We start from the raw sequence: 6,360 nt of genomic DNA, 5'->3' as shown, positions 1-6,360 counted from the left end.
CCTGTTGTCTCCAGGAAGAAGAAGGGGTAAATCCCTCTCCTCGCGATCCAACCCACCAATTTCCCTGATTCGCGAACAAGTCCTCCCACCATTCCAAAAATAATTACAGATAGGCCCCTGCTCTCGCGGTTCAGTCCTAAACCTCGTTTTAAAGCCCCTAATACTCCGTTAACCCGTCATTTCATGTGCCAAATTTCCTCCAATCCATTCCAAATTCGACCACGGCCTCCTCTCATATATTTCCGCCGAGGCATATCAAAAGTTCATGAAAATACCCGTCCTACCTATTTTCCGTTCATATTTCCTGTTCGGAGCTCAACGGGTAAAACCTTTTTCTTTTTTTATTTATTGTGTGCTTGTTTGTGTGTGCCGTAGATCGCGGAGTACCCGAGGAGGAGCGCGAGGAGGAGTTCGACCGCGAGCCCGAGCCCGAGGACCAGTACCGCGAGCAGGAGCTCCCGGAAGGCTTTGAGAACGGCAAGTCCAATCTCACCCTTTGATGCATATTTAATACCCAGTTTTTCAGACACAACCTATGGGCCTGTTTTATAAAATGCATGTTATTCTATCGCAAGACATGGTTGGATAGCCACCCCTTGATTGTCATGAATATTCCTTGTTGTCCCATATTTATCTCTAAATATGAGTTGCTCTGTTTAGATGATAAATATTGCTAGAATGCTTAGGAACTCATTATCCAAATGCAATCATGACTACACCTGTTTATTCGGAAAATAAAGGCGTGAGTATGTTTAACTGAGGAGTTGGGTTTTTCGGGTGTAAAGAGAGGTGGTGGATGAGATGGATGGGTGTTTCTTGTGTGGAATGCCGGATTGTTGGGCTCGTACCTTAGTGGTTGAGCAGAGTGGGAGATATCCATCTTGTCATGACTAAGGACCGAGTTGATGTGTCATCCTGCCTAATTCCATCATCGTACAACCACTCGACCGTTGTATGGGCAACGGCTTAGCATAAACCCCACTAGCTAAACTGCTAGGCTTCAGGTGTGCTGGTGAGCAACGGGAGCCCTTGGAACAGGACTAAGCTCTTGGTGACTTAGGTCCCGGTTTCGACCCCGTGGATGGGTTGCTAACCCCTTGGGTGCTTCCGTGTTGACTAGTCAGTGTTGGCTAAGGTGGGTAATGGCTTTGTTAGGATCCATACCGACACTAAGGTGATCGCGATACGGTACCCTACTTGTGGGAAAAGTGTACAACCTCTGCAGAGTTAAAACCTATCCGGGTAGCCGTGTCCACGGCATTGGGCGAGTTACGGCTCGGTCACACAACTAACTTTTGGAGATGACTGGTATTTTACTGCGTGTGTGGGTGTGTGGAATTTTGGAAGTGTCCGGCAGGTGTGCCGTGCGCTACGGCGGACGGGGAGTCCGGTAGCGATAAAACTTGGATCCTTTGTGTAGGATCAACCCCACTTGATATATCGTTACTAAAAATGTTTTCATGAAACTTCTTTGAAATGGAACCCTGCATGTGTCTAAAATTCAGCTTTACTGCAAATAAACCATAGCTTATTCCTTGATTATTCATATGCATATTCTTGTTGTATTTTCCCCTCCGTGGATGGCGTTGGACTTGCTGAGTACTTTTGTACTCACTCTTGTGTTGTTACTTCAGAGGAGGATCCGGACTTCGTCGCCGAGGACTTCGAATAGGAGGTTGCGTCTGCACCCAACGCTGCCTGCGGTGTTGGCCCTTTTGCAGGATGCTTCCACTGACGCTTAGTTCCGATTGCAGCCCGGAGTCCGACTGGACTGCAACTTGGATTTGTGTTGTTATCGCTTTAGTCTTGCTTTGGGTGTGGCTTGCCCGCCTGCTCCTTCGGGAGTTGTACGGTTTCTGAACTATCTGTTGAATAAATGTGTTATCAGCCTCCTGGGACTGATAAATTGGATCACATTTAGTCTCTACTTATGTGGGGACGCTTCAGCAAGATGACACATCAACTCGATCCTTAATTTTTTGACAAGATGGATATCTCCCAACCTTACTCAATCACAAAGGTACGAGCCCAACTTATTGGCATTTCACACAAGAAACAACCATCCATCTCATCTAAGCATTCCTTTCCTTCATTTCCGGAAACCCATTTTCCCTTTTAAAAACACTCACGCATTTATTCTTTAACGAAACACATTGTAATCATGATTGAATTGGGTAACAAGATCCTAAGCATTCTAGCAGTAATTATCATCCAAACAGAGCAAATCATATTTAGAGATAATTATAGGACAATCAAGGGATAATCATAACAATCAAGGGGTGGCTATCCAACCGTGTTTCAGTAGTAAAACAATGTGCAGTTTTATAAAACAGGCCAATAGGTTGTGTTTGAAAAACTGGGACAAATATGCATCAAAGGGTGAGATTGGACATGTCGTCCTCAAAGCCTTCCGGGAGTTCCTGCTCGCGGTGCTGGTCTTCGGGCTCTGGCTCGCGATACTGGTCGTCAAGATCCTCCTCAGGCTCCTCCTCGGGCACTCTGCGATCTACAGCACACACAATTAGGCACACAATAAATAAAAGAAAAATAAAGCTTTACCCGTTGAGCTTGAACAGAGAATGTGAACGGAAATTAGGAGGAATGAGTATTTTCATGGAATTTGGAGATGACTCGGCGGGAATATATTGGAGGATGCCATGGTCAAATTTGGGATTAATTGGAGGAAGTTTGGCGCATGAAATGACGAGATAACAGTGTATTTAGGGGTTAAAGCAGGGCTTAGGACCAATCTGCGAGAACCAGGGACTTGTTTGTAATTATTTTTGGGAGGTGGAGGGGCTGATCTGCGAAGAAAATTTGAGAGAGGTGGGAGGGTCTGGATACGAAAAGGAATAAACGGAGGGGCAAAAAGGCAGAGCTGCCCATTCTTCTTACTCAAGACAGAACCAGGCATGGGGAAAAAAATAGGAGGGGACGGCATGGTTGGGGAAAGGTGGCGTCGGGGCACGACGACAGCCGGGAAAAGGGGGGAAACGGAGAGGAGGCCGAGGGGGTTCCATTCCTCTCCTTACCTCGGGCTGAGGTAGCTTGTGGAGTCGGCTCCGTGGCGGCAGGCGAGAGATGGCGGAAGCAGCACTAGAAGCACGGGAGCGAGGGGGAGTTGGTTGGGAAGCTCGGTGGTGGAGTGCAGAGCGGAGTGGAGGCCCTTTTATAGGCTGGAGGCGAGGTGGAGCGGGCTGCCGATGGGCGGCGCACAGGAACGGCGGAGTTAATGGCGGACGGGATGCCCGGGCACAGGACAAAGCATAGGAACGGTGGCATGGCGAGGTGGAGCTCCACGTGCGCAGCGTGGTGAGGCCGGGCTCACGCGGCGAGGCGAACAGGGACACGGTGGTGTGCTCGAGCAGCAATGCGCGTGGATGGCGTGGTCGGGCGCTGGCGGCGAGCTGTTGGCGCGGCGCGGCGGCGTCGAGGCGCGCCAAGCGCAGTGACCGCGGCCAGATGGTGCGACGCGCAGGCACACGGTGACTGCGGCGACAAGCCGCGAGCGGCGTTGCGTGCGTGCACGTGGCTGGGGATGCGCGCTGGCATGGTGGAGACGAGCAGTGTGTCGATGTGGCATGGCGAGGCCAGGGCGTCGGGACTCGGGCGAGGCATTGGCGTGCGGCGCTAGAGTGGGGTGTGTGGGCACTGGTGCGGGCGAGGGAGCGGCAGGGGCCAGCGCGGGAGCAGCTGTGCGGCCAGGCGTGGGGGACAGGCGGCAGGCTTAGGGCCCTGGTACGTGTGCGCATTGATGGCGCTGTGCAGGTGTGGGCCCGGAGGGGCCAGGCATGCGCTCTAGGGAGTCAGCATCAGAGGAGGGAAAAAAGAAAGCGGTGCGGTAGGTGTGGGCCCAAGGGGCCTAGCACAAGAGAAAAAGGAGCTAGGGAGCGGCAGCACTGCTAGTGGGCGTGCGTGCGGCTAGAAAAAAAATGAGAGAGAGAAAAAAAGAAAAAGAAGAAGACAGGTGCTGGCCGCACGGCCAGAAAAGAGATAGAAAGAAAGAAACAAGAAGACTGGCGCTCAGCCAGGAGGGAAGAAAGGAAAAGAAAAAAAAAGAAAGAGGAAGGGAGAGAAGAAAAGAAAGAAAATAAGGAAGAGAAGAAAAAGGGAGAAAAAGGAAGGGAAAAAGGGAAGGAAAAAAAAGAAGAGAAAGGGAGGACGGCGGCGATTGCGGGAACGGTCGCGGGCACACGCGGTGGTCTTCCATCCAGCACGCAGCATGACTCGTGGAGAGAAAAAAAGGGAACACGAATGGACGGCGGTCGGTTTCGGTGTCGGGAAGACTAGATTTTAGAGAGCTCAAGCGGTGAAAGATTTTGAAAGCGATTTTTATCAAGTGATTTTGGTTGGTGAATTTTACGGGTGTTACACAATCTGTGCTTCCAAGAGATCTAATGTCTGACACAAGGAGCATTAGTCTATCAAACATTTGTCTCATGGTTTCTTCATCAAGCATGATAAAGTGCTATAGCTCTTCATATATCAAATTCATCTTGCCTTCTCTAACTTGATCGGTCCTCTCATGTGCCTCCTTTAGTGTGTCCCAAATCACCTTGGCAATCTCAACGGAGTGGACCTTGTTGAACTCTTGAGCATATAGAGAGCTTGTGATGACCTTTACGGCTTGTGCATTGCGAAAGTAATCTTGAGCTTGCTCGGCCGTCGGTACACCATTCTTGGGTGGAGTCACACCTACAACCACAACTTCCCAAATAGAAGGGTGAAATCCGTAGAGATGCATTTGCATATCATATGACTACTTGAGATAATTCGTCTCATCAAAGTAAGGAGCTTTTCCCAAGTGGATCGGTTGAAATTGTGAAGGAGGATATTGAGATGATACATTTGCATAATTATGAGGAACTTGATGTAACCCGTAGAAAGGAAGCTTGTCCCTTTCTTCCTTGATCCTTTTCTTCATCAACTTCTCTGCCTTCTTCTCAATCTTGGCTTTCATCCTCTCTTTTCTTCTTCTCTTTGCTTCCAAGTCCTCAACCTCAAGTTCATCACTTGAGCTAGAATCGTCATCAGAGCTTGCTTCATGAATAGAGGGTGGGTGACTCCTTGGTAGCTGGCCTTGAGGATCAACGGGACCTCATCCAAGACCTGCAATAGCAGCAACTCGAGTAGCGGCTTCTTCGATGGCAGCGACACCATCCCCAACTAAAGACATCTTGCATCTCTTAGCGCTTAAGCCTTAATCAAAAGATTAGGCTCTGATACTATTGGGGGGAAATATTAACGACCCCCTAATACGCTGCTTAAAGAAACAAACATGGAGGCCAGGCCCACCAAAGCATGATCAAGTCTCCACCTCGCCCGACCCAGGCGTCAAGATCGGGAGCGCCCGACCTCCCCCCACAAGGCCTCCGCCTTGCCCGACCGTAACCCCAGGGTCGGGAGCGCCCGACCCTGTACCACAAAGGTTCCGCCTCGCCCGACCCCGAGCGAAGGAGTCGGGCACACTGAGGTCCGCGGGGTCAGAATCCCCCTCGGATACGATCCGCATAGACAAGACAAATCCTGTGGGTCCCCCCGTCGGACTCACCATAAATGCGCCGCAGAGTTGGCAGAGCGCAGGGCGACCGCGCCCCTCACGCAACCCGGCGCAAGTACCCGCGCACGACCATCCTGTGCGAGCTACAGTGCCGGCGGCCAGCTCCTATTCGTCGCAGGGTACTCATGACCTACGGCGACCAGAGCAAAGGAGGGAGCGGCCCCGTCCTCGGGTCCCGCACGCCCTCGGGTCCCGCGCAAACGGCAGTACAGGTGTGAAGCTCCCACTCTCTGCAAGATGTCGCCGGAGCAGCGGTATCCGCCGTCCTCCCTAACGGACGGCGGAGTGACGACGAAACCGCCTCATCATGACCTAACCTGGTACCTACGAACACCGAAGAAGCTACCTATGGGGAGCAGCGACACTTGGCGTCTGGCGACCACCCATCCCGGCATGCACGGCGGCACGCGTTTAGGGTCGGCAGGACATCGGGCGCCTTGGCTCTCCCTCCTCCTCCACGCCTGTCTTTTTACCATCTTACTCTTTACCTTTTACCCGGTCCCAATTGTAACTCCGGCCGGCCCCTTGTGATATAAAAGGAGGAATGTAGAGCCGGAGAAAGGCCGGAATCAAGAGATCCCAAGATCAAAAAACCCACCTCTTCTCTAGCACACCATTGTGCACTACCGCTGGGGAAGAGGACACCAAAACAAAAGAGACTTGGGACTCGTCCCTCTCTCGCCAATCTGTAACCCCCTACTACAGAATCCCCGTGTGGGCAACACGAGCATCCTCGACACTGGACGTAGGGCCTCTCTTGCCCGAACCAGTCTAAAACCGTGTCTCCCGCGCAACCATCT

Source organism: Setaria viridis, chromosome 1 (genome assembly GCF_005286985.2).
Source record: "Setaria viridis chromosome 1, Setaria_viridis_v4.0, whole genome shotgun sequence".
In the NCBI taxonomy this organism is placed as follows: Eukaryota; Viridiplantae; Streptophyta; class Magnoliopsida; order Poales; family Poaceae; genus Setaria; species Setaria viridis.
Note: the sequence above shows the minus strand (reverse complement) of the source record.